The 27948-nt window shown below is 39.4% G+C and overlaps 1 protein-coding gene across 2 annotated transcripts in view; it reads right to left on the bottom strand.

Annotated features, from left to right (window-relative positions):
• GRM5 (glutamate metabotropic receptor 5) overlaps positions 1-27948 on the bottom strand; it is a 790030-nt gene that overhangs the window by 733361 nt on the left and 28721 nt on the right. The gene's annotated exons all lie outside the window — the stretch shown is intronic.

Raw genomic sequence — 27948 nt, 5'->3', positions numbered from 1 at the left:
GGGGTTGCAAAGAGTCAGACACACATGAGCAACTAACACTCATGTAATATATTTTTCAATATCTTTTTTCAAATTTAAATTTCTTTTAAAGCAACTGAGTGTCTGCATCAGTATTTTACTTCATGTTTCTATAAATATATATGTGTATAAGCTGGAAGAAAATGAAATTAATAAACACATGCATCCCTAGGAGTTTAATAACAAAAAGCTTATGTCTGACATAGTTTCTTATTTCTTTACCTGATATACTGAAAATCGTATGACTTTCACTATTAGGCCAACTCTTGGCTGGAAAGATTCTAAGCCACTAAATAGCACCGTAGACAAGGTAACTGAGTTTGAAGTCGGGCCTAGGCTGTCAGATCAAAGGAAAATTGCCTTTTCTTCAGTCATTCTGACACAGTCCTGATATCCCTCGCTCGCCCTTTGTAGAGTGTGGCCTTTGGGCTTTGCATTTAACCATTGTTCCTCAATGAAGTGAAACTGCGTCATATAGTTGGCATGAAAGTTGGTCTGAAAGCTGTCAGTGTGCTCTGTATGTTCCTAGTTGATAATAAACTATCATCTCTACAGGGTGAAAAGAAGCAGGTTGGTTTTACAGTCAAGCCAGTGGGAAGACACACTTGAATTGAAGTGTAGGTGAAAGTTCCTGATTTTATGGAAAGCTTGCCGATTTTCCTGGAGTTTCTCTTTCCTCAGAACTAGTTCATAACACGAACTGAGTGTGAGGCATTTGCCTCATTTCTAGCTTATTCCAGGCTAAGTTAAAGCCAAAAAAGTTGAGATTGCATCAGAATTGCTTGCCTGTGGCATAAAGCATGCTTTCTATTTCACTCCTTTGATCATATGATGTAAATATGCCTTTGTGTACAGTAGTGATTTTCATATGATGCTATCAAAGGGATTTAAAAATATCAGATCCTTGGGGATTAAAGTGATCAGAAAGAATGAGGAATTCTATGCCTGGGAACTTAGTTACAACTATGAAATATGCAAAGGATCAGAGAAAAGTTTCTTGATATCTTAAGTTTTCTGATTCTCTAGCTTATAAAATAAGAATAGTGTGATGTATAATCTTAGTAGTATAAAAATATATTTGTCATTAAGCTCAGTTATTAATAAGTTCAGATAGTGTGAGATGAAAGGGAAGTTGATAATTTAAAATTCTATATAATTCTTTCATGTTCATTGCCTAACAATCTTTTAGAATTGCTTAATTAGGAACAAACTAAATGTACATGGTTTCTACACTTTAAAACAGCACCTGTCTTTTTAAAAGTCAAACAATGGCATGTCCTCCAGAAAAGAAGTGTATAGAATACAAGAGGAAAAGTTATGGAACATTTTAGGGTTGAGGATTGAAGTCTTCTGTTTTAAAAACACTGTCTAATTTAGTTCTCACAGTAATCCTGTGAACTGATTTTATTACCCTTATTTTACCATAAACAAACAAACCAGGGCTCAAAATGAGGCAAATATTGTATGAGACAAAACTTTGGTTTTGTGTAATGGACTCACTTGTTTCAAAGCCTATTTTTGTTTATATGTTGGATTTTGGTATACATAATGATTGACTCTACGTAGGAGGCTATGTCATCGGCCACTGGATAAAAAGGAAATATTTAACAAAAATAATACAGTTTATATCTAAGTGGTGTGGGCACCATGCTATAACAAATGTGCTATTATAGAACTTTGGGACCAGAAGTCTCATTAATCTCCTCATAGACCTAGCATTATTGACTGATTTTTTTTCACATATGTAATATTTTAATGGGATTAGGTCTGTCAGCCACATTAACAGCACAAATTATTATACTCTGGGAAGTAGTAAAAATTATAAATTTTATCATGGTGAAACTTCTAGAAAATGATGGCCTCATCCTTGAGAGTGATGAATCGGGGAATGGTAAAAGAGTCGGGTTTCAGTAATGAGGAAACATGTTGTGTCACTGGTCATGATGATGACTTTTTAATATATCTCCTTTGCTCTTATTTTCATTGAAAATAATCCTATGCATTTGTCCAGATAAACTCCAATATCTATATGCCATGAAGTAATAGTATCCAGTTTTTTTCTTTAATTTATTGGGGTATAGTTGCTCCATAGCATTGTGTTAGCTTCCACTGCACAGCAAAATGAATGAGCCACACACCTACATATCTCCCTTCCCTCCTTTAGCCCCTTCTCACCCACCCCCATCCTACCCTTCTAGGGCACCAGAGAGCACCAAGCTGGGCTCCCTGAGTTTTACAGCTGGTTTCCACTGGCTATCTATTTAAAACATGGTACTGTATAAATACAGTATACTAACGCATATATATGGAATTTAGAAAGATGGTAACAATAACCCGGTGTACGAGACAGCAAAAGAGACACTGATGTATAGAACAGTCTTATGGACTCTGTGGGAGAGGGAGAGGGTGGGAAGATTTGGGAGAATGGCATTGAAACATGTAAAATATCATGTAAGAAACGAGTTGCCAGTCCAGGTTCGATGCATGATACTGGATGCTTGGGGCTAGTGCACTGGGACGACCCAGAGGGATGGTATGGGGAGGGAGGAGGGAGGAGGGTTCAGGATGGGGAACACATGTATACCTGTGGCGGATTCATTTTGATATTTGGCAAAACTAATACAATTATGTAAAGTTTAAAAATAAAAATAAAATTAGGAAAAAAAAAAAAACATGGTACTGTATATAAGTCGATCCTAAACTACTAACTCACCTCACCCTCAACCATGTCCAGGCATCTATTCTCACTTTTGTATCTCTATTCCTGCTCTGCAAATAGGTTCATCTGTACCGTTTTTCCACATATTTTAAAGCATCCAGTCTTTAACTCACCTAAAATGCCCTAAATACTAAATTCTATCAGTTTTTCACACTGCTTGAATAGAAATCATATTTTTGTTTCTGCTTTGTCTGCTCCATCCATAATCAATTAATTGCGTCTGTGATCTCTGAATTTTGCTGCTCCCTCTACCTACACTGCACTTCCTTCCCTTCATCTGTTCACTTAGACCAGTGTTCCTTCAAAGTTCAGTTCAGGTATCATCTTTCCCCAGGAAGCCGTTCCTGACAATCTTGTCTCTGCAGGCCTTTTCACAGGATAGTATGTGTCTCTACTGTGTTCCCATGATTCCCTGCACATAAATCCCAAGAGATAGACTTGGTGAAAAGGACAGAGACAGTGTATTAAGCCCTGGATTCATCAGTTATTAGTTGCATACTCTCAGATAAGTCATTTATTATTTCTGAACCTCATTTTTTTTATCTGCAGAATTAGAATAACCACTTTATTCAGGTTTATTGTAAAGATGCATAACATTATGTGAAAAGCACAGAACTGGCATTTGTGCTGAATATCATTCCTTTGGTCTTCCAGACCCATTTTTTTTTGCCTTCTCCACCCTGTTCTGGGCCCCAAGTAATACATAACTGACTTATAAGATCTGGATTAGTGGGCTCCTTGCTCCTCTGGCTTAAGCTTGGCTTCATCCATATAGGTGCACAGACAGAAAAATCAGAAAGCAAGTGGAGTCAGGGGTCAGTGTATTTAATCTCCCAATCCTTCTTTGCCACGTAGCAAGGGGTTGCCTGCATCCTTCTACAAGGCCACAGCTCCTGCCAGCTGGCTCAGTAAACACAGTAACCTTTCTGTCTTCCAGTAATTGTTTCCTCCCCTTGCCCTTCATGCCCAGGGTACAGCATTATCCCATGTTCCTTTCCTTTAAGCTTGTTGCCAAAATTGTAAATAGTTCCTTTATTAAACTCTCCTCAAAAAGTCAACTTGAGTGTGTCAGCTGTTTCCTGCAAGGGCCCTGACAGATACCACATTCACTATTATTAACAATATGCACTTAACAAACTGTTCCACAGTTTTCTCTTGATTTCTCTGAATTCCCTTGCCAAACTACTTCAGAGCAGAGACCATGGCTCATTAGTCACTGTTATCTTCCATTGTCACATACATTGCTGGGCAAAATACAAGCTTTAATAAATGTATGTTGGTTGATTAAATGAAAAAATAAGGCACTGCCCTTTATTCTTCTGAGTACAAGCTTCACAGTGAATAATATAAATAAATATTTGCTGCAGTGAATGTGAGTTTGCCCAGAAATAAGAACATAATATGATTAAAAGGAATATTTTTGGGCAAACTGATCTTGGAAACAGTCAAAAGGCTATCAGGTTAAGTGTCAAAAAAATTAGCTTAAAAGGATAGTCAAGACTCATTGAATGCTATAGAGAGGGCACAAAAGCTGAGATTAGGTGAATATGTTCATAAACCCATACTTTAGTAATTTATGCAGCTATTTGGAGAAAAGTGAAGTGGGAAAGAAAAAATTCTATAGATTATTTAGGTAACATTTTTTCAACTGTCATCTTGCATAGAACATTATTCTGCTGCATCCATTTGGAAATATATCACCTCAAACTTAATCACTAGGTTAATTTTTTTGTATTCACCATAAAAGATATGCTAATGATGTTAACTTGGCTTGCTAAGACCTATGTTGGGAATTATATTTTTTATTTATTGAATGGATCACAGGATACTCAGGGACAAGAGGAGCCGCTCAGGAAAAGACAATTGATTTAAAATGGCCAATCAGAAATTGTGAACTGTAATGAGTGCTCAGATTTTGGATGAAACAGTTTAAACTTTAAGAGACAAGAAATTGAGTTTTTGTTATCTAAGGCTATATATTTAAAAGAAGAAGAAGAAAGCTGTGGCACATTAGCAACTTTTGGAAGCAGATAGGAGAGGCCACCACCACTGCCCTAGCCAGCCAGTCATGTGCATCCCCCGCCAGTGGACTTCCTGCCCTGAGGCCCCTGGGCTGCCCACGTGGCCCGGAAAACCCCCGCCAGGTCTGTCTGCCGTTCGCTTCAATGGCTGTCCCAGTCCTCATAGGCAGCAGGCAGCCCTGCTTTGGGTGCTCCAGTTTGTAGTGCCAAAGGGCAGACAGATTTCCTAGTCAGAGGTGTCTACCATTAATGTGAGGCAGTATAAATTGACAAACAGATCTTAAAATTCATACAGCAGGACAAGGGACTCAGAATAGCCAAAAGAATCCTGGGGTGGGGGAGGGGGAGGTGGGAGTTGAAGCAACCATTCCTCCTGATTTCAAAACTGACTACAATACTACAATAATCAAGGGATTTACCCTAAATAGGCACCTCGACAAATACTGGAATCCCCAGGGAATCTGACATTGAAGGGCAGAAGATTTTATTTCAGAACTTCCACAGGCTTGGGGGAAACAGAGAAACCTGGCAGGCACAAACAAAACCTTGTGTGCATCGGCCCAGGGGAAACGAGCAGTGACCCCACAAGAGACTGAGCCAGACCTGCATGTGAGTGTTTGGGGGGGTCTCCTGCGGAGGTGTGGGTCTACAGTGGCCTGAGGTGGGGTCAGAGGCATTGGTAGCAGCAGTCCTGGGAGGCATGATGTGTTGGCATGAGTTCTCTTGAAGGAGGTCACTGTTTACCTTACTATAGAGCCTATAGCCATACAGTAGAGACTGCAGACTCCAGGACTGAGCTACATTAGGCCAAACAACTAACAGAGAGGGAGTACAGCATCACCCATTAGCAGAAAGTTGGATTAAAGATTTATTGAACATGACCCTGCCCACCAGAGCAGGACTCAGTTTTCCCCACAGCTAGTCCCTCCCATCAAGGCACAAGTCTTTTAGCCTCATCCATCAGAGGGCAGACAGAAGAAGAAAGAAAAAACTACAATCCCATGGCCTCCAGAATGAAAACCACAATCACAGAAAATGAACCAAAATTATCACATGGATCACAGTCTTGCGTAATTCAATGAAGCTATGAACCATGCCATACAGTGCCATGCAAGACTGATGGGTCATGGTAGAGAATTCTGACAAAATGTGGTCCACTGGAGAAGGGAATGGCAAACCATTTATTCAATATTCTTGGCTTGAGAACCCCATGAAAAGTAGGAAAAGGTAAAAAGGTATGACACTGGAAGATGAGGCCCCATCCCCCACAGGTCAGTAAGTGTCCAATAGACTATTGAGGAAGAGCGAAAATATAGCTCCAGAAAGAACAAAGAGGCTGAGCCAAAGCAGAAATGACATCCAGTTGTGGATGCATCTGTTGGTGAAAGTAAAGTCCAATGCAGTATTACACAGGAACCTGGAATGTTAGGTCCATGAATCAAGGTAAACTGGATGTGGTCAAACGGGAGATGATAAGAGTTGAATATCGACATTTTAGGAATCAGTAAACTAAAATGGATGGGAATGGGCAAATTTAATTCAGGTGACCATTATATCTACTACTGTGGGCAAGAATCCCTTAGAAGAAATGCAGTGGTGCTTATATTCAACAAAAGAATCCAAAATGTAGTACTTGGGTGCAATCTCAAAAATGACAGAATGACCTCAGTTCACTTCCAAAGCAAAACATTCAACATCACAGTAATCCAAGTCTATGCCCCAACTACTAATGCTGAAGAAGATGAAGTTGAACGCTTCTTCTGTGAAGACCTACAAAATCTTCTAGAACTAACGCAAAAAACAAAACAAAACAAAACACACCAAAAATCCAGATGGCCTTTTCATCATAGGGGATTGGAATACAAAAGTAGGAAGTCAGGAGATACCTGGAATAATAAGCAAGTTTGGCCTTGGAGTACAAAATGAAACAGGTCAAAGGCTAACAGAGTTTTGCCAAGAGAACACATTGGTCATAGCAAACACCCACTAGCAACAACACAAGAGATGACTCTACACATAGATATCACCAGGTGGTTAATACTAAAATCAGACTGATTATATTTTGCAGTTGAAGATGGAGAAGCTCTATTCAGTTTAATTGCTCAGTCATGTCCGATTCTTTGCAACCCCGTGGACTGCAGCACGCCAGGCTTCCCTGTCCATCACCAACTCCCAGCTCCTGCTCAAACTCAAGCCCATCGAATTGGTGATGCTATCCAACCATCTCATACTCTGTTGTCCTCTTCTCCTTCTGCCAGAGCTCTATACAGTCAGCAAAAACAAGATCTGGAACTGACTGTGGCTCAGATCATGAACTCCTTATTGCCAAATTCAGACTTAAATTGGACAAAGTAGGGAAAACCACTAGGCCATTCAGGTATGACCTAAATAAAATTCCCTATGATTACGCAGTAGAAATGGCAAATAGATTCAAGGGATTAGAACTGATAAACAGAGTGCTGGAAGAACTATGGACAGAGGTTCATATCTCTGTACAGGAGGTGGCGACCAAAACCATTCCAAAGAAAAAGAAAGGCAAGAAGAAAAAATAGCTGTCTGAGAAGGCCTAACAAATAGCTGGAAAAAAAGAAAAGAAGCAAAAAGCAAAGGAGAAAGGGAAAAGATATTCCCAACTGAATGTAGAGATTCAGAGAATAGCAAGAAGAGACAAGAAAGCCTTCTTAAGTGAACAGTGCAAAGAAATAGAGGAAAATAATAGAATGGGAAAGACTAGAGATCTCTTCAAGAAAATGAGATACTAAGGAATATTTTATGCAAACATGGACACAATAAAGGACAGAAACCGCAAGAACCCAACAGAAGCAGAAGAGATTGAGAAGAGGTCTAAAGAATACATAGAAGAGTTATACAAAAAAAAGGTCTTAATGACCTAGATAAGCACAATGGTGTGACCACTCACCTAGAGTCAGATATCCTGGAGTATGAAGTCTAGTGAACCATAGGAAGGAATATTATGAACAAAGCTAGTGGAAGTGATGGAATTCCAGTTGAGCTACTTCAAATCCTAAAAGATGATGCTGTGAAAGTACTACACTCAATATACCAGAAAATTTGGAAAATTTAGCAGTGGCCACAGGACTGGAACAGGTCAGTTTTCATCCTAATCTCAAAGGAAGGCAATGCCAAAGAATGTTCAAACTACTGCACAACTGCACTCATTTCATATGCTAGCATGGTAATGCTCAAAATCCTTCAAGCTATGCTTGAACCTATGCTACTCTGTGAACCAAGAACTTCCACATGTACAAGCTGGATTTAGAAAAGGTATAGAGAGGAACCAGAGATTAAATTGTCAAATCCATTGATCACAGAAAAAGCAAGGGAATTCCAGAAAAATATCTACTTCTGCTTTATTGATTATGCTAAAGCCTTTGTCTCTGTGGATCACAACAAACTATGGAAAATTCTTAAAGAGATGGGAATTCCAGACCACCTGACCTGCCTCCTGAGAAATCTGTATGCAGATCAAGAAGCAACAGTTAAAACCAGACCTGGAAAAACAGACTGGTTCAAAATTCAGAAAGGAGTACATCAAGGCTGTATATTGTCACTCTGCTTATTTAATTTATATTCAGAGTACATTACACAAAATTCTGGGCTGGATTAAACTCAAGCTGGAATCAAGATTGCTGGGAGAAATAATCTGGTGGTAATAGAAATATTACCACCCTAATAGCAGAAAGTAAAGAGGAACTAAAGATCCTCCTGACGAAGGTGAAGAGGAGAGTGAAAAAGTTGGCCTAAAACTCAGCACTGAAAAAAACTAAATTATGGCATCTGGTCCCATCATTTCATGGCAAATAGATGGAGAAAAAATGGAAACAGTAGATGATTTCATTTTCTTGGGCTCCATAATCTCTTCAGATGGTGACTGCAGCCATGACATTAAAAGAAACTTGCTCCTTGGAAGAAAGGCTATGACAAACCTAACAAGCATACTAAAAAGCAAACTTTGTTGGCATCACTTTGTCGACAAAGGTCCATATAGTCAAAGCTATGGCTTTTCCAGTAGTCACACACGTATGTGAGAGTTGGACCATAAAGAAGACTGAGCACCGAAGAATTGATACTTTTGAACTTTGGTGCTGGAAAAGACTCCTGAGAGTCCCTTGGACTGCAAGGAGATCAAGCCACTCAATCCTAAAGGAAATCAACCCTGAAGAACTGATGCTGAAGCCAAAACTTCAATACTTTGGCCACCTGATGTGAAGATCTGTCCCCTTGGAAAAGACCCTGATGCTGGGAAAGATTGAGGGCAGGAGGAGAAGGGGTCGACAGAGGATGAGATGGTTGGATGGCATCACTAACTCAAAGGACATGAGTTTAAGCAAACTCTGGGAGATAGTGAAGGACAGGGAAGCCTGGTGTGCTGCAGTTCATGGCACTGCAAAGAGTCTTACATGACTAGCGACTGAACAACAACAAAGGCAGGCACTATGACTTTTAACTGAAGAAGTTGAAAATCAGAAAGTTTAGGTGCTTTGCCCAAAGTCACACATAACATGGCAGCACCAAAGTTAATTTGAACTATTCTGAGTCCCATTGCTTTCTACCTTATCACGATGACTCTTCTAAACCAGTGCTGAATGAGATGAGTGCAATGACAAAGGTGATCCCATGAATCAGTGAGAAAATAGAGGAAAGTCCCACAACGAATCCTTGAAGGAGGTTTGTATGTTAGCAAAGTCTTCCTTAATATCTGAACTGAATCTTTCATTGTAACAAGACTGTGAAAGTGAAATAAAAAAGGAAGGATTTTATTGGGGAAGGAGCCTGTGCTAAGCTGAGTCCCGAGGAAGCATGATTTCTCAGTATAACGACAAAAGTTTAGTATCTTATAAAATAAGGATTTAATTGGAGAGAAAGGGCAAATGAGGTTGCTGGAAAGAGAAAAAGGGGCCAATTTATAATAATAGTATTTAATTATATCTAATAAAATGGCTATTTCCTAGCTCTTTACACTGAAAAGATATAGAACTAATGAGAACCCTGTACCAATGAACACAGTCCATACCCAATTTGTAGTCTTTAATAATAACAGTTTCAACATTTATTGAGTACTTAATAGGTGTCAGACCTTGTGTTGAGTGTTTAACATGTATTATACCATTTAAGACTCAAGAGAGCCCTATTTGGTATGGCTAAATATACTGAAGCTGCAACAAATGATATTACTGAACAAGATGTAACTATATGCTTATTTCCTCCTCCCTTTTCTCTTCATGGGGCCTATGAATTAATAATTCATAGACCTTAGATTAAAAAAAAAAGTCTGACTTCAGGGCATCAAATCCAGGGGCAGCTGAAGCCTGTGACTTATACAGCTTTGCATTTCTTCAGTATTTAGTACAGGTTCAGAGTCATGGTAGATGCTCAATATTTACTGAATAAATTTAATGAGTTTAAACTTAGAAGGTAGAGGGTTAGTGGTTACAATTTTCCCCCTTCAGTTCTTCACTAGCATAGACCTAACACAATCATAAAAATCAATGTCTAACATATCATAATGTAGTTTGGCTAATGGCCACTAATAAACTGAACATTGACCAAAGATGCATCAATTTTTACATCTAAAGGAAACACATCAAACACATAAAACTCCAGAAGTCTTCATGAGCATTAAAACAAAAATATAGGTTCTGTTTAGAGGTTGTTGGGGCATCAAATCATTATTCTGAAAATCAGTAAATCAGGGGTAAGAACTGAACATTTCCCCACCTTTCTTGTACTGAGCATATTTTAGAGTAGCCAAATAGTTGGTGAGGAAAAGTTATTATTTTTTTTTTTACAAAAGAATCATGTTTAATAATGCAAGTGGAGAAGTACAACTACAAAATTACCTATTCTTGCAATCTTTAGATGAAATTCTGGAAGTAAGAAACAATTAGTGAATGATGAAGCCATGAGGTAAAAGTTTGTTAGTTCAGTTGAGTCCCTCAGCCATGTCTGACTTTGCAACCCCATGGACTACAGTATGCCAGGCTTCCCTGTCCATCACCAACTCCCAGAGCTTACTCAAACTTATGTCCACTGAGTTGGTGATGCCATCCAACCATCTTATCCTCTGTCATCCCCTTCTTCTCCTGCCTTCAATCTTTCCCAGCATCAGGGTATTTTCAAATGAGTCAGCTTTTCACATCAAGTGGCCAAAGTACTGGAGTTTCAGCTTCAGCATCAGTCCTTCCAATGAATATTTAGGACTGATTTCCTTTAGGATGGACTGGTTGAATCTCCTTTCAGTCCAAGGGACACTCAAGAGTCTTTTCCAACACCACGGTTCAAAAGAATCTATTATTCAGTGCTCAGCTTTCTTTATAGTCCAACTCTCATGCTCATACATGACTACTAGAAAAACCATAGCTTTGACTAGATGGATCTTCATTGGCAAAGTAATGTCTCTGCTTTTAAAAACTATATAATAGAGAAGACCATCTGACATCACCTCAAACCACGGATCAATTTAAAAAATAACAGTGCAGATAGCAGAGAAGATGGTGGAGGAATAGGACAGGGACACCACTTTATCCCCCACAAATTCATCAAAAGAACATTTGAACACTGAGTAAATTCCACAAAACAACTTCTGAATGCTGGCAGAGGACATCAGGAACCTGGAAAAGCAGCCCATTGTCTTCGAAAGGAGGTAGGAAAAAATATAAAAGATAAAAAGAGAGACAAAAGAGGTAGGGATGGAGCTCCATCCTGGGAAGGGAGTCAAAAAAGAGAGAGGTTTCCAAACACCAGGAAACACTCTTACTGCCGAGTCTGTGGCGAGCCTTGGAACCACAGAGGGCAACATAACTGGGAGGAAAAATAAATAATTAAAACCCATAGATTACGTGCCCAATGGTAACTCCCAGCGGAGAAGCAGCTCAGAGGCCTGCATCCGCCACTAGCAAGTGGGGGCTGGGCAGGAAGGTGCAGGCTGCACTACTTAGAGTAAGGACCTGGCCTGAATGCCCCGAGGGCAATCTGAGGGAACTAACTTGGGCTAGCAAATGAGACTGTGGGATAGCTACCACGTGAAAAGCCCTAACCTAAGACACTGCCAGGCCTGCTCACAGAACAAAGGACTGAGCAGAGCTAGCAGACTGCAGACCAGCCCATCCCGCCCCTCTGGTGACAGGCAGTGGAGGAAAGCCAGAGCCGGAAGGGGGCAGTCACGCCCCAGAGAGGCATCATCTACCAAACTGCAAGCAGGCTTCGTTGCTAACCAAGATTTCTTGGAATTCTGGATGGTCAACATCCGCCTGCGAAGGTGTGGTTGTACACCAAGAAAACCGAGCGGCAGGGACGGGGGAGGCAATAAGTCGCAGCGACTGCACTTGCCAAACACCTGGTCACCTGAGCTGCTCAGTCTGTGCCTCTGAGGACCACCCGAGTACCTGAACCTGAGTGGCTTAGACCTGGGAAGTGTATACAACCCAGGGCCAGCCTCAGACAGTTCCTGGCAGAGCAACCTAGAGCCTAAGCAGGGTAGACAGGGAAAGCACACAACTGTGAGTGGAGGCAAATCCAGTGTGGCCGAGACACTGCAAGCACACACCAGTGTTATTTGTTTGCAGCGTCCCTCCCTCCCCACAGCATGACTCAACAAGTGAGCCTAAAAAAGTGTCCACCACTGCCCCTTGTGCCAGGGTGGAAATTAGACACTGACGAGACCAGCAAACAGAAGAAGCTAAAACAGAGGGAACCTCCTTGGAAGTGACAGGTGCAATAGGGTAAAACCCTGTAGTTAGTACCAACTACATAGGAAGGGGCCTATAGATCTTGAGAAATATAAGCCGGACCAAGGAACTATCCAAAAATGAACTGACACCACACTTCCCACAACAACACCAGAGAAAGTCCTAGATATAGTTTTACTATCATTCTTTAATTTTTTTTTATTTTTAAGTCCTCAATTACTCCTTTAATTTTCATTTTTACAACCTACTATTACTTTGCAAAAAAAAAAAAAAAAAGAGAGAGAGACAGAGAGACACCCTATTTTTTAAAGAAAAGCTTCATATATATATATATATATATATATATATATATTTTATAATTTTTGTGACTTTGTCTTCTTTTTTTATATTGTATTTTTGAAAATCCAACCTCTACTCTAGATTTTTAATCTTTGCTTTTTGGTATTTGTTATCAATTTTGTACCTCTAAGAAGCCAATCTTCAGTACCCATTTTTACTTGGGAGCAGGATTACTGGCTTGACTGCTCTCTCCCCTTTTGGACTCTCCTTTTTCTCCACCAGGTCGCCTCTATCTCCTCCCTCCCCCTTCTCTTTTCTATGCAACTCTGTGAATCTCTTTGTGTGTTCTGGATGGTGGAGAACACTTAGGGAACTGATTACTGGCCGGATCTGTCTCTCTCCTTTTGAATTCCCCCTTTATCCTCCTGGGCACCTCTGTCTCCTTCCTCCCTCTTTTCTTCTCCATGTAACTCTGTGAACCTCTCTGGGTGTCCCTCACTGTGGAGAAACTTTTCATCTTTAACCTAGATGTTTTATCAACAGTGCTGTATAGATGGAGAAGTCTTGAGGCTACTGTAAAAATAAGACTGAAAACCAGAAGGAGAAGGCTTAAGTCCAAATCCTGAGAACACCAGAGAACTCCTGACTCCAGGGAACATTAATCAACAGAAGCTCACCAAAAGCCTCCATACCTACACTGAAACCAAGCACCACCCAAGGGCCAACAAATTCCAGAGAAAGATATACCATGCAAATTCTCCAGCAACACAGGAACATAGCCCTGAGTTTCAATATACAGGCTGACCAAAGTCATTGCAAACCCATTGACATCTCATAACTCATTACTGGACACTTCATTGCACTCCAGAGAGAAGAAATCCAGCTCCACTCACCAGAACACCAACACAAGCTTCCCTAACCAAGAAACCTTGACAAGCCACCCGTACAACCCCCACCCACAGTAAGGAAACTCTACAATAAAGAGAAATCCACAAACTGCCAGAATACAAAAAGGCCACCCCAAACACAGCAATATAAACAAGATGAAGAGACAGAGGATTACCCAGCAGGTAAAGGCACAGGATAAACGCCCAACAAACCAAACAAAAGAGGAAGAGATAGGGAATCTACCTGATAAAGAATTCTGAATAATGATAGTTAAAATGACCCCAAATCTTGAAATCAAAATGGAATCACAGATAAATAGCCTGGAGACAAGGATTGAGAAGATGCAAGAAAAGTTTAACAAGGACCTATATGTAATAAAAAAAGAGTCAATATATAATTAATAATACAATAAATGAGATCAAAAACACTTTGGAGGCAACAAATAGTAGAATAACAGAGGCAGAAGATAAGATTAGTGAGGTAGAAGATAGAATGGTAGAAATAAATGAATCAGAAAGGAAAAAAGAAAAACGAATTAAAAGAAATGAGGACAATCTCAGAGACCTCTTGGACACTGTTAAATGCCACAACATTCAAATCATAGGCGTCCCAGAAGAAGAAGACAAAAAGAAAAACCATGAGAAAATACTTGAGGAGATAATAGTTGAAAACTTCCCTAAAATGGGGAAGGAAATAATCACCAAAGTCCAAGAAACCCAGAGAGTCCCAAACAGGATAAACCCAAGGCAGAACACCCCAAGACACATATTAATCAAATTAACAAAGACCAAACACAAAGAACAAATATTAAAAGCAGCAAGGGAAAAACAACAAATAACACACAAGGGGATTCCCATAAGGATAACAGCTGATCTTTCAATAGAAACTCTTCAGGCCAGGAGGGAATGGCAAGACATACTTAAAGTGATGAAAGAAAATAACCTACAGCCCAGATTACTGTACCCAGCAAGGATCTCATTCAAATATGAAGGAGAAATCAAAACCTTGACAGACAAGCAAATGCTGAGAGAATTCAGCACCACCAAACCAGCTCTCCAACAAATACTAAAGGACTTTCTCTAGACAGAAAACACAAAAGGGTATATAAACTCAAACACAAAACAATAAAGTAAATGGCAATGGATCATACTTATCAATGATTACCTTAAACTTAAATGGGTTGAATGCCCCAACCAAAAGACAAAGACTGGCTGAATGGATACAAAAACAACACCCCTATAAATGTTGTCAACAAGAGACCCACCTCGAAACAAGGGACACATACAGACGGAAAGTAAAGGGCTGGAAAAAGATATTCTATGCAAATAGAGACCAAAAGAAAGCAGGAGTACCAATACTCATATCAGATGAAATACACTTTAAAACAAAGGCTGTGAAAAGAGACAAGGAAGGACACTACATAATGATCAAAGGATCAATCCAAGAAGAAGATATAACAATTGTAAATATATATGCACCCAACATAAGAGCACCGCAATATGTAAGACAAATGCTAACAAGTATGAAAGGGAAAATTAATAATAACACAATAATAGTGGGAGACTTTAATACCCCACTCACACCTATGGATAGATCAACTAAACAGAAACTTAACAAGGAAACACAAACTTTAAATGATACAATAGACCAGTTAGACCTAATTGATATCTATAGGACATTTCACCCCAAAACAATGAATTTCACCTTTTTCTCAAGTGCACACGGAACCTTCTCTATGATAGATCACATCCTGGGCCATAAATCTAGCCTTGATAAATTCAAAAAAACTGATATCATTCCAAGCATCTTTTCTGACCACAATGCAGTAAGATTAGATCTCAATTACAGGAGAAAAACTATTAAAAATTCCAACATATGGAGGCTGAACAACATGCTGCTGAATAACCAAGAAATCATAGAAGATATCAAAAAAGAAATAAAAAAATGCATAGAAATGAATGAAAATGAAAACACAACAACTCAAAACCTGTGTGACACTGTAAAAGAAGTGCTAAGGGGAAGGTTCATAGAAATACAGGCATATCTCAAGAAACAAGAAAAAAGTCAAATAAATAACCTAACTCTATACCTAAAGTTGGAGAAGGCAATGGCACCCCACTCCAGTACTCTTGCCTGGAAGATCCCGTGGATGGAGGAGCCTGGTACGCTGCACTCCATGGGGTCGCTAAGAGTCGGACATGACTAAGTGACTTCACTTTCACTTTTCACTTTCATGCATTGGAGAAGGAAATGGCAACCCACTCCAATGTTGTTGCCTGGAGAGTCCCAGGGACGGGGGAGCCTGGTGGGCTGCCATCTATGGGGTCGCACAGAGTCAGACATGACTGAAGTGACTTAGCACACCTAAAGTAACTAGAAAAAAAAGAACTGAAGAAACCTCAGGTTAGTAGAAGGAAAGAAATCTTAAAAATTAGGGCAGAAATAAATGCAAAAGAAACAAAACAGACCAGAGCAAAAATCAACAAAGCCAAAAGCTGGTTCTTTGAGAGGATAAGTAAAATTGACAAACCACTAGCCAGACTCATCGAGAAACAAAGAGAGAAAAATCAAATCAATAAAATTAGAAATGAAAAAGGAGAGATCACAACAGACAACACACAAATACAAAGGATCATAAGAGATTACTATCAGCAATTATATGCCAATAAAATGGACAACTTGGAAGTAATGGACAAATTCTTAGAAAAGTACAACTTTCCAAAACTGAGCCAGGAAGAAATAGGAAATCTTAACAGACCCATCACAAGGATGGAAATTGAAACTGTAATCAAAAATCTTCCAGCAAAAAGCCCAGGTCCAGATGGCTTCACAGCTGAATTCTACCAAAAATTTGGAGAAGAGCTAACACCTATCCTACTCAAACTCTTCCAGAAAATTGCAGAGGAAGGTAAACTTCCAAACTCATTCTATGAGGCCACCATCACCCTAATACCAAACCCTGACAAAGATGCCACAAAAAAAGAAAACTACAGGCCAATATCACTGATGAACATAGATGGAAAAATCCTTAACAAAATTCTAGCAATCAGAATCCAGCAACACATTAAAAAGATCATACATCATGACCAAGTGGGCTTTATCCCAGGGATGCAAGGATTCATCAATATCCGCAAATCAGTCAACGTAATACACTACATTAACAAATTGAAAAATAAAAACCATTTGATTATCTCAATAGATGCAGAGAAAGCCTTTGACAAAATTCAACATCCATTTATGATTAAAAAAAAAAACCCTACAGAAAGCAGGAATAGAAGGAACATACCTCAACATAATAAAAGCTATATATGACAACCCCACAGCAAACATTATCCTCAATGGTGAAAAATTGAAAGCATTTTCCCTAAAGTCAGGAACAAGACAAGGGTGCCCACTCTCACCACTACTATTCAACATAGTTTTGGAAGTTTTGGCCACAGCAATCAGAGCAGAAAAAGAAATAAAAGGAATCCAAATTGGAAAGGAAGAAGTAAAGCTCTCACTGTTTGCAGATGACATGATCTTCTACATAGAAAACCCTAAAGACTCCACTGGAAAATTACCAAAGCTAATCAATGAATATAGTAAAGTTGCAGGATATAAAATCAACACACAGAAATCCCTTGCAGTCCTATACACTAATAATGAGAAAATAGAAAGAGAAATTAAGGAAACAATTCCATTCACCATTGCAACGAAAAGAATAAAATACTTAGGACTATATCTACCTAAAGAAACAAAGACCTATATAGAGAAAACTATAAAACACTGGTGAAGAAATCAAAGAGGACACCAATAGATGGATCAGAAGAATCAATATAGTGAAAATGAGTATACTACCCAAAGCATTCTATAGATTCAACACAATCCCTATCAAGCTACCAACTGTATTTTTCACAGAGCTAGAACAAATAATTTCACAATTTGTATGGAAATACATAAAACTTTGAATAGCCAAAGCTATCTTGAGAAAGAAGAATGGAAGTAGAGGAATCAACCTGCTTGACTTCAGGCTCTACTACAAAGCCACAGTCATCAAGACAGTACGGTACTGGCACAAAGACAGAAATATAGATCAGTGGAACAAAATAGAAAGCCCAGAGATAAATCCATGCACCTATGGACACCTTATCTTTGCCAAAGGAGGCAAAAATATACAATGGAGAAAAGACAATCTCTTTAACAAGTTGTGCTGGGGAAACTGGTCAACCACTTGTAAAAGAATGAAACTAGAACACTTTCTAACACCATACACAAAAATAAACTCTAAATGGATTAAAGATCTAAACGTAAGACCAGAAACTATAAAACTCCTAGAGGAGAACATAGGCAAAACACTCTCCGACATAAATCACAGCAGGATCCTCTATGACCCACCTCCGAGTATATTGGAAATAAAAACCAAAATAAATGAATAGGACCTAATTAAAATTAAAAACTTCTGCACAACAAAGGAAACTATAAGCAAAGTGGAAAGACAGCCTTCAGAATGGGAGAAAATTATAGCAAATGAAACAATGGACAAAGAATTAATCTCAAAAATATACAAGCAACTCCTGCAGCTCAATTCCAGAAAAATAAACGACGCAATCCAAAAGTGGGCCAAAGAACTAAACAGACATTTCTCCAAAGAAGACATACAGATGGCTAACAAACACATGAAAATATGCTGAACATCACTCATTATCAGATCAGATCAGATCAGTCGCTCAGTCATGTCCAACTCTTTGCGACCCCGTGAATCTCAGCACGCCAGGCCTCCCTGTCCATCACCAACTCCCGGAGTTCACTCAGACTCACGTCCATTGAGTCAGTGATGCCACCCAGCCATCTCATCCTCTGTCGTCCCCTTCTCCTCCTGCCCCCAATCCCTCCCAGCATCAGAGTCTTTTCCAGTGAGTCAACTCTTCGCATGAGGTGGCCAAAGTACTGGAGTTTCAGCTTTAGCATCATTCCTTCCAAAGAAATCCCAGGGCTGATCTCCTTCAGAATGGACTGGTTGGATCTCCTTGCAGTCCAAGGGACTCTCAAGAGTCTTCTCCAACACCACAGTTCAAAAGCATCAATTCTTCGGTGCTCAGCCTTCTTCACAGTCCAACTCACATCCATACACGACCACAGGAAAAACCATAGCCTTGACTAGACGAACCTTTGTTGGCAAAGCAATGTCTCTGCTTTTGAATATGCTATCTAGGTTGGTCATAACTTTCCTTCCAAGGAGTAAGCGTCTTTAATCATGGCTGCAGTCACCATCTGTAGTGGTTTTGGAGCCCCCCAAAATAAAGTCTGACACTGTTTCCACTGTTTCCCCATCTATTTCCCATGAAGTGATGGGACCGGATGCCATGATCTTCGTTTTCTGAATGTTGAGCTTTAAGCCAACTTTTTCACTCTCCACTTTCACTTTCATCAAGAGGCTTCTGAGTTCTTCACTTTCTGCCATAAGGGTGGTGTCATCTGCATATCTGAGGTTATTGATATTTCTCCCGGCAATCTTGATTCCAGTTTGTGTTTCTTCCAGTCCAGCGTTTCTCATGATGTACTCTGCATATAAGTTAAATAAACAGGGTGACAATATACAGCCTTGACGAACTCCTTTTCCTATTTGGAACCAGTTTGTTGTTCCATGTCCAGTTCTAACTGTTGCTTCCTTATCAGAGAAATGCAAATCAAAACGACAATGAGGTACCATTTCACGCCAGTCAGAATGGCTGCGATCCAAAAGTCTACAAGCAATAAATGCTGGAGAGGGTGTGGAGAAAAGGTAACCCTCTTACACTGTTGGTGGGAATGCAAACTAGTACAGCCACTATGGAGAACAGTGTGGAGATTCCTTAAAAAACTGGAAATAGAACTGCCATATGACCCAGCAATCCCACTGCTGGGCATACACACCAAGGAAACCAGAATTGAAAGATATATCTGTACCCCAGTGTTCATCGCAGCACTGTTTATAATAGCCAGGACATGGAAGCAACCTAGATGTCCATCAGCAGATGAATGGAAAGGAAAGCTGTGGTACATACACACAATGGAATATTACTCAGATATTAAAAAGAATACATTTGAATCAGTTCTAATGAGGTGAATGAAACTGGAGCCTATTATAGAAGTAAGCCAGAAAGAAAAACACCAATACAGTACTAACACATATATAGGGAATTTAGAAAGATGGTAATGATACCCCTGTATGCGACACAGCAAAAGAGACATAGATGTATAGAACAGCCTTTTGGACTTTGTGGGAGAGAGCGAGGGTGCGATGATTTGGGAGAATGGCATTGAAACATGTATAATATCATATGTGAAACAAATCACCAGCCCAGGTTTGATGCATGATACAGGATCCTGGGTCTGGTGCACTGGGATGACCCAGAGGGATGGTATAGGGAGGGAAGTGGGAGGGGGGTTCAGGATGGGGAACATGTGTACACCCATGATGGATTCATGTTGTTGTATGGCAAAACCAATACAATATTGTAAAGTAATTATCCTCCAATTAAAATAAATAAATTTATATTAAAATAAGTAAATAAAATATTCTGATCAGGGATTTAAAAATATGCTGGAATTTTAAAATAAAAATCTACATGAAAAAAAAAAGCCTAATGTTGATTGTTCAATGATATCACATGTGTAGTTAATAAATATTGATAACAAATTAAAAAAAAAACTAACAGTGCAAAAATAAGACAACCATTTCCTCTGATGTCTTTAAACTAACAGGCCACAGAAACACATATGAAGTCATTCTAAACAAAATAAACACAAAATTGCATTTGAATCTAATCAAATCTCCTATTTCTAATTCCCTAATTATAGAAAATATGAGATTATAAGTGAATATTCATGAAGTATATTGTCACCCTGCTTATTTAACTTATATGCAGAGTACATCATGGGAAAAGCTGGGCTGGAAGAAGCACAAGATGGAATCAAGATTGCTGGGAGAAATATCAATAACCTCAGATATGCAGATAACACCACCCTTATGGCAGAAAATGAAGAGGAACTAAAAAGACTCTTTCTTGATGAAGTGAAAGTGGAGAGTGAAAAAGTTGGCTTAAAGCTCAACATTCAGAAAACGAAGATCATGACATCTGGTCCCATCACTTCATGGGAAATAGATGGGGAAACAGTGGAAACAGTGTCAGACTTTATTTTTGGGGGCTCCAAAATTACTGCAGATGGTGATTGCAGCCATGAAATTAAAAGACGCCTACTCCTTGGAAGGAAAGTTATGACCAACCTAGATAGCATATTCAAAAGCAGGGACATTACTTTGCCAACAAAGTTCCGTCTAGTCAAGGCTATGGTTTTTCCAGTAGTCATGTATGGATGTGAAAGTTGGACCATAAAGAAAGCTGAGTGCCAAAGAATTGATGCTTTTGAACTGTGGTGTTGGAGAAGACTCTTGAGAGTCCCTTGGACTGCAAGGAGATCCAACCAGTACATCCTAAAGGAGATCAGTCCTGGGTGTTCATTGGAAGGACTGATGCTGAAGCTGAAACTCCAATACTTTGGCCACCTCATGCGAAGAGTTGACTCACTGGAAAAGACTCTGATGCTGGGAGGGATTGGGGGCAAGAGGAGAAGGGGACGACATAGGATGAGATGGCTGGATGGCATCACCGACTCAATGCACATGAGTTTGGGTGAACTCTGGGAGTTGTTGATGGACAGGGAGGCCCGGCGTGCTGCGATTCATGGGGTGGCAAAGAGTCGGACACGACTGAGAGACTGAACTGAACTGATTCATGAAGTGATAGGAAGTATGGAATAAAGAAACATTAAATGAAGCCACAGGATAAAATTAGTCAACCTCAAAATGTGGAGAATTCTATAGAAGAGAATCTAGTTTCTTCCTTAAGTATTTTATTTGGAAGAAAAAAAGAAGTGAAACATTGATTAAAAAGAAAGCCTAAGAAATATATCAACTAAAAGCAATGTATAGGCCTTATTTGGATCTTGGGAAAAAAATACTTTTAATATAATTAAATTGAGCATAAACTTAAAATCAGATGATATTAAGGAGTTACTGTTCTCTCTGTCTGAGATGTTGTACTACTTCTCTGTTTGTATTTTCAAGTTCTTAATTGTGAACTATCTTCACTGAGATATCACAGGCAATATATGCTATCTGAGAGTTTTAAAACACTGAACAATTTTTTGCTTTTTTTGTGGATAGGACTGAAGAAACAGTACCTAGAGAAAGATGATAGTTAAAGAAGCTTGATGATGGGTACGTGCTAATTCATTATATTATTTTTCCTAACTTGAGTGTATTTAACTATTTGCATCAGTTCAGTTCAGTCACTCAGTCGTGTGCAACTCTGCGACCCCATGGACTGCAGCATGCCAGGCCTCCCTGTCCATTACCAACTCCTGGAGTTTACTCAAGCTCATGTCCATTGAGTCAGTGATGCCATCCAACCATCTCATTCTCTGTCGTCCCCTTCTCCTCCTGCCTTCAATCTTTCCCAACATCAGGGTCTTTTCAAATGAGTCAGTTCTTCGCATCAGGTGGCCAAAGTACTGGAGCTTCAGCTTCAGCATTAGTCCTTCCAATGAACACCCAGGACTGATCTCCTTTAGGATGGACTGGTTGGATCTCCTTGCAGTCCAAGGGACTCTCAGGAGTCTTCTCCAACACCACAGTTCAAAAGTATCAATTCTTCGGCACTCAGCTTTGTTTATGGTCCAACTTTCACATCCATACATGACTACTGGAAAAACCATAGCCTTGACTAGACAGACCTTTGTTGGCAAAATAATGTCTCTGCTTTTTAATATGCATAGTTACATTTATTTTAAAAATGGTAACTACTCAAACTGAACTAATTATGTTACTTATATTCAATAAATGTTAGCTATTGTTAAAATTTAGAAGAGGGGTCTAAAAATGCTGGGAAAGAAGGTTCAAGTCATCATCAAATAAAGAAGCAAAGGCAAGTGGTCAGAGTGAAGGAAACTATCAAAGTTGGCTAGGCCACAACTTGTGAGTAGCTGAATTACCAGTGCAAACACCAGAAAAGAGAGGACAGTTGTTTGTAGCTACACTAAACTTAAACACTCAAATTCAATATGTCTAAAATTGAAACCATCTTCAATTCACAAAAAACATTTTACCCTCTACAAACCAGAAACCTAGAAGTCAACACCTGATCCTCTTTCTCTTCACCTCTCATGCGTCTTGAATTCATCACTTGTGTGTGTCTTAAATTCCTTCCCTTCTTTTTATCACAGGGATCATCACTCTGGTCCAAGCCACATAATTTATTGTCTGGGTTACTCCAATAATCTCCAAGGAATTATTTTACATTTACTCTTGCTTCCACCCTACATCTGTTTTCACGTCAGCAGCTTGAGTTTTATGTTTAAATATTTTAAACGTGCACATGATTACATCAAAACTCTGCTTCAAATTCTTCAAGTACTATGACCCCATCCACACATACCTTCTATACATACATCACATCTCTTTGGGGGTTATAGCCACTTTAACTGCTTAGGATCCTTGAACATGCCATACTGTTTCCAAGTTGGAACTTCTGCATATTGTGTTTCCTCGGTCTAGAAAGCTTACACTCCTATTATTCTCTTCACCAAACAGACTTCTACTAATCTTTCAGATGTCTCTTGAAATATGCTGTGCTGTGCTGTTCTTGGTCTGTCGGTCATGTCCAACTCTTTGTGACCCTATGGACTGCAACTCTCCAGGCTCCTTCATTCTTGGGATTCTTCAGGCAAACATGCTGAGTAGGCTGCCATTCCCTTCTCCAATAAATATTATTAAAATTACTAAAATTAAGATATTATTTTAATAGGCTACATGTTTCATGAGGGTAGAAACCTCTCATATGAGAAACCAAACCTTTCATTGTGCTTCCCATAGTATCCCTTCCTCATAGTATGCCTGATAATTGATGCTCCATAAATAATTGCAGAATATTTACAGAGGCCCTAATTCTGACTAATATAGTCTCACATTAGCTAAGGTGTTAACTCATACAATAATCTCCCAGGATAGGACAGAACACTTTCAAATTCTGTAAACTGGAGACACTTAGTAAATGTATATCTAGAGTTCAAGGAGGAACCAATCTAGATGGGGTTTGACAAAAACTTTGCACTTTTTAAAAATTGAAATATAGTTGATTTATGATGTTGTCTATGTTGTCTATCTATATATGATGTCTATATATATATATAATTTTCAGATTCTTTTCCCTTATAAGTAATAACAAAATATTATTTTCTCTGTACTATACAACAGATTCTTGTTGTCTATTTCTTGTATAGTAATGTGTATATGTTAATCCCAAGCTCCTAATTTATCTCTCCACCTCTTTTCCCCTTTGGTAATCATCTCTTTGTTTTCTATGTCTGTGAGTTTATTTCTGTTTTTTTTTTTATGTAAGCTCACTTGTATAATTTTTTATTTTTAGATTCTACATATAAATGATATCAAATGATATTTGTCTTTCTCTGACCAACCTAGATAGCATATTCAAAAGCAGAGACATTACTTTGCCAACAAAGGTTCGTCTAGTCAAGGCTATGGTTTTTCCTGTGGTCATGTATGGATGTGAGAGTTGGACTGTGAAGAAGGCTGAGTGCCAAAGAATTGATGCTTTTGAACTGTGGTGTTGGAGAAGACTCTTGAGAGTCCCTTGGACTGCAAGGAGATCCAACCAGTCCATTCTGAAGGCGATCAGCCCTGGGATTTCTTTGGAAGGAATGATGCTAAAGCTGAAACTCCAGTACTTTGGCCACCTCATGCGAAGAGTTGACTCATTTGGAAAGACTCTGATGCTGGGAGGGATTGGGGGCAGGAGGAGAAGGGGACGACAGAGGATGAGATGGCTGGATGGCATCACTGACTCAATGGACGTGAGTCTCAGTGAACTCCGGGAGTTGGTGATGGACAGGGAGGCCTGGCGTGCTGCGATTCATGGGGTCGCAAAGAGTTGGACACGACTGAGCGACTGATCTGATCTGATCTGATCTGACTTAGTATGACAATCTCTAGGTCCATGCACATTGCTGCAAAAGGCATTATTTCATTCTCTTTTATGATTGAGTAATAGTCCATTGTATATATGAAGCACTTCTTCTTTATGCATTTATCTGTTAATCGATTTTTATATTGCTCCCATGTCTTGGCTATAGTAAATTGTGCTGCAATGAACACAGGGGTACATGCATCTTTTCAAATTATGATTTACTGTTAATATATGCCCAGGAGTGGACTTGCTAAATCATATAGTAGCTCTATTTTCAGTTTTTAAAGCAACCTACATGCTGTTCTCCATAGTGACTGTACCAATAGACATTTCTCCAAAGAATTTTGTATTAGCAATAAGACTGTTTTACAAATAGGCCAGAGGAGATAATGTCCTATATTTGAGACTAATAAAGAAGTCTACCAATTTAAGGTTATCAGTTTTGCAAATGAAATTAAGAGGACAAAGTACATCAGGAATTCCTCTGAGCATGCTCTGAAGAGTATGAAAAAGAGACTTAGGAGAATAGACACAGAAGTCCAGTGGTATGATGGAGGCTTTCTCAGTTATTCACTGGGAAGCCTGATGCAGGGGTGGTGGGGAGGGGATATAAAGCAAAATTTCTAATTAAATTGAACATGAAAAGTTAAGTTCTGTCTGTAAGTAGATGGAATAGAATTATAAAAGGCCACATATGCTTGCTTATAGAAGCAAGACTTCCAGGGACAAGAAGCCTTGTGTTAGTCTCTCTGTGGCTCTGAAAGCAAAAAGAAAAAAGATTAAGCCTCCTTGTGGAGATCATGTGATGACTTTCTGATCCAGCCAGAGGCAGCATTTCCATGGAAACTTCTCTTCTCTTCCTCTCATGCACACACTGCTTCCTTCCACCTAAAACGGCTACTTGAGTCTCAAGAGAGTTGTAGGGCGGCCTCAATATTTTTTCTAAATAGCGAGACAAACTCAAGCAGAATGGGAAGAGAACAGAAAGGCTGACATTCCAGCATCACATGTAGCAATGACCTTCTCTGCATCCCTGCTGCTTTTTCAGTTTTCACCTTCTTGCCTTGTTCTGCAAGTTCAAGGGGCCACTAGCTTTAAGTATGGAACAGGATAAGGAAAAAAAGCCTCACAGGGACAACTTTGACTTGACTGCTCTTATCTTCTAGCTCTTCAACTCACTTTAGTTCAAACCACTTAGTTTTTAAGCCCCTCCATGGATTGGGTCCCTGGTGCCTCAGATGGTAAAGACCACCTGCAATGTGGGAGACCTGGGTTCGATCCCTGGGTTGGGAAGATCCCCTAGAGGAGGGCGTAGCAACCCACTCCAGTATTCTTGCTTGGAGAATCCCCATGGACAGAGGAGCCTGGCGGTCTACAGTCCCTGGGGTCACAAAGAGTCAGACATGACTGAGCAACTAAGCAGAGCACAGCACATGGATTGGGCCCAGGTTTAATTCCTATGGCGTGGGTGCATACATGAAGCTCATGCTCCTACTCAGCAGATGAAAAATACAGCTCTCATCTCTCTACAGTTTCCCCTGCCTGAAGTATTGTCTCCATTCTCATTTGTCTTTCCAACTTACGCCTATCCTTTAAAGCTTGACTCAGAGAATACTTCTATTAAAAAACTCTTGCATTATTATTTCAAACTATTCAATCTTTTCTATATCCTCAGTTCTCAAAGATGTCTCTCCATTAAAAGTCTGATGTTTTGATTTTCTTTATTATTATTATTATTATTTTTACTTTTCAATATTGTATTGGTTTTGCTATACATCGACACACTACTCATTTAAAAACTAGTGTAGTGGTAAAATGATATTTCTATCCATGCATTTCAGTTTATCTAGCTCACTGTACTGGAGAAGGCAATGGAACCCCACTCCAGTACTCTTGCCTGGAAAATCCCATGGATGGAGGAGCCTGGTGGGCTGCAGTCCATGGGGTCGCTAAGAGTCGGACACGACTGAGCGACTTCACTTTCACTTCTCACTTTCATGCATTGGAGAAGGAAATGGCAACCCACTCCAGTGTTCTTGCCTGGAGAATCCCAGGGACGGGGGAGCCTGGTGAGCTACCGTCTATGGGGTCGCACAGAGTCGGACACGACTGAAGCGACTTAGCAGCAGCAGCAGCAGCAGCAGATCACTATACACAGAGAGACAAAAAAATCTTGAAAGAATTTGCATGATCAATAAAAATTTGTTGAATAAAGTATCAGACCTTATTCGCTCACTCACTGCAATGAGAACTCCTTTGCAAGACCAAATTGCAAACAAAACTTCAAATGAATTACTGATTTCTAGAACTTATGGGTGAAACAAGGTGGTGAAAGCATTAAAATAAGAAAAGTACAAACTATTATGTATATAATACTATATATAAATAAGCAGAAATACATATTGTGCAGCACAGGTAATATAGCCGATATTTTATAATAACTTTAGTATAACACTAAAATATTGAATCACTATGTTGTATACCTGAAACTAATAAAATATTGACAACCACCTACACTTCAATAAAAAAGTTTCCTTTCTAATGTGTGCTGTGTTTTCAATTGCCCAGTCTTGTCTGTCTCTTTGTGAGCCCATGGACTATAGCCCACCAGCTCCTCTGTCCAAGGGATTTTCCAGGCAGGAATACTGGAATGGGTTGCCATTTCCTCCTCCAGATGATCTTCCCAAGCCAAGGATTGAACCTATGTCTCTTGATTCTTCTGCATTGGCAGACAGATTCTTTACCACTGAGCCACCTGGGAAGATTTCTTTCAAATATTCGCCAGAAAATGTTTCCAAAGTAAAGCCGACGACCCAGCTATCAAAGTGACATATCCTTAGCAATATTCAGAAAATGAGCAATTAGACAGCAAGCAGCAACTGGCATCAAGATAATCTGGAAGTGTATCAGAAAAAGTTTTAATCTTCTGATACTTTGTATAAAATAAATAAGCTTCAAATATAAGACATAATCTCCAGGCTCTGAAAAACGTCTCTTCCTGCAAAGCCAAATACTACCAATGCCTTGGCCTATTTATTATTTAGGGTCTTTGAGAAACAAACCATCTTACGTCCAAAATCTCTAACAGTACCTGAATTGTCTTATAAAGAGGCTCTATTCCTGGCATGCCTTCTTATTTTCAAATTGAAATATCACTAGTTATATAGTCAATTAACTGGGTTTATGTAGATCAGATGGTATTATTAGTATTATTCTAACCATAAGACTTAAACTATTAATGGTGAATAGTGTTTCTGACTTTAACATAGGCCTATCCCACTGATGGGATATATGCCAACTCCAGAGAA

The sequence above is a fragment of the Bos indicus genome, chromosome 29, assembly GCF_029378745.1.
Source record: "Bos indicus isolate NIAB-ARS_2022 breed Sahiwal x Tharparkar chromosome 29, NIAB-ARS_B.indTharparkar_mat_pri_1.0, whole genome shotgun sequence".
Taxonomy (NCBI): domain Eukaryota; kingdom Metazoa; phylum Chordata; class Mammalia; order Artiodactyla; family Bovidae; genus Bos; species Bos indicus.
The sequence above is the reverse complement of the archived record's forward strand: the minus strand, read 5'-3'. Positions and strand labels throughout refer to the sequence as shown.